Genomic DNA, 1,621 nt, shown 5'->3' on the forward strand with positions numbered 1-1,621 from the left:
ACCTGGCAATTCTACTCCTAGGTATCTACTCAATGGAAATGAAAGACTTATATGTAAATGTTTGCAATAGCTTCCTCCTCAATAGTCAGAACCTGGAAACCATCAGATGTCCATCAGCACTACACTTGACACATAAATTGTGGCGTATTCACATAATAGCATACAATACAGCAATACACAAACTGCAAAAATAGTCTCCAACATAGGATGGTTTCATTTGTGATGGTTCCACTTAGTTTTTAAACTTCACAGTAAGTGATACATTTATCAGAGTATTCAGTGCAATTCCTTTTGTTTTTGTTTGTTTTGATGCTCTGTCGCCATGGTTTTGCTCTGTCGCCAGGCTGGAGTGCCGTGGCACGATCTCAGCTCACTGCAATCTCCGTCTCCCGTGTTCAAACGGTTCTCCTGCCTCAGCCTCCCAAGTGGTTGGGGTTACAGGCACGTCTCACCACACCTAGCTAATTTTTTATATTTATTTTTAGTAGAGACAGCGTTTCACCACATTGGCCAGTATGGTCTCGATTTCCTGACCTCATGATCTACCTGCCTCAACCTCCCAAAGTGTTGGGAAGCATGAACCACTGCACCCAGCCAATTTCTTTTGTTTTTGAGACAGGGTCTTACTTTGTCACCCAGGCTGGAGTGCACTGGTGCAATCATGGCTCAATGCAGCCTGCCCTCCCGGCTCAAGTGACCCTCCCACCTCAGCCTCCCAAGTAGCTAGATCTACAGGCCCACACTGCCGGGCCCATCTAATTTTTTTTGTTGGGTTTTATGTTCTGTTTTTGGAGAGATAGTTTTCACCATGTTGCTCAGGCTAGTCTAAAACTCCTGGGCCCAGGCCATCCTTCTGCCTCAGCCCCACAAAGTGCTCAGATTACAAGTATGTGCCACCACACCTAACCTAAATGCAACTTTGACTTACAGTATTTTTGACTAATGATGGGTTTATCAGGATGTATCCCCATTGTAAGTAAAAAATATTTGTACGGCAAGAAGAAAAAAACACGGATAGGCCAGGCTCACGCCTGTAATCCCAGCACTTTGGGAGGCCAAGGTGGGCAGATCATGAGGTCAAAAGATCAAGACTATCCCGGTCAACAGGATGAAACCCCATCTTTACTAAAAATACAAAAATTAGCTGGGCATGGTGGCTCACACCTGTACTCCCAGCTACGCAGGAGGCTGAGGCAAGAGAATCACTTGAACCCAGAAGGTGGAGGTTGCAGTGAGCCGAGATCATGCCACTGCACTCCAGCCTGGCGACAGTGAGAGTCCATCTCAAAAAAATAAAAAAATTTAAAACAAATAAGGGGAAAACATGGGTAAATACCACAGGCTTTAAGGTTTGCAAAACAAGCAGGATTCTAAAGTGTTCTGTAAAATGACATGTATATGAAATTCAGGCAAAATTTTTATGAGGTAGGGTGACAGAAGGTAGAACAGCAATTACCTTTGGGGACTGTGACTAGGAAGGGGTATAAAGACCCTCTCTGGGGACCTGGGAATGTTCTGTATCTTGATATGGGTGATTACATGTTGTATACATATGTAAACGTGTGTCTCGTTGACATCTAAAATGTGTGTACCTTCCTGTATGTGCATTATGGGTGATTAC

The 1,621-nt window shown here is 44.1% G+C and overlaps 1 protein-coding gene and 1 long non-coding RNA gene across 4 annotated transcripts in view; one reads left to right on the forward strand and one right to left on the reverse strand.

Annotated features, from left to right (window-relative positions):
• LOC119466874 overlaps positions 1 to 193 on the forward strand; it is a 9,401-nt gene extending 9,208 nt beyond the window's left edge. Inside the window, exon 3 of the long non-coding RNA XR_005195380.1 lies at positions 22 to 193. This is a non-coding gene — a long non-coding RNA (uncharacterized LOC119466874). The remainder of the gene's footprint in view (positions 1 to 21) is intronic.
• Positions 1 to 1,621, reverse strand: part of KIAA1671 (KIAA1671 ortholog) — a 247,635-nt gene that overhangs the window by 199,571 nt on the left and 46,443 nt on the right. The window lies entirely within an intron of this gene.

The sequence above is a fragment of the Cebus imitator genome, unplaced genomic scaffold (assembly GCF_001604975.1).
Source record: "Cebus imitator isolate Cc_AM_T3 unplaced genomic scaffold, Cebus_imitator-1.0 Scaffold237, whole genome shotgun sequence".
Classification (NCBI taxonomy): domain Eukaryota; kingdom Metazoa; phylum Chordata; class Mammalia; order Primates; family Cebidae; genus Cebus; species Cebus imitator.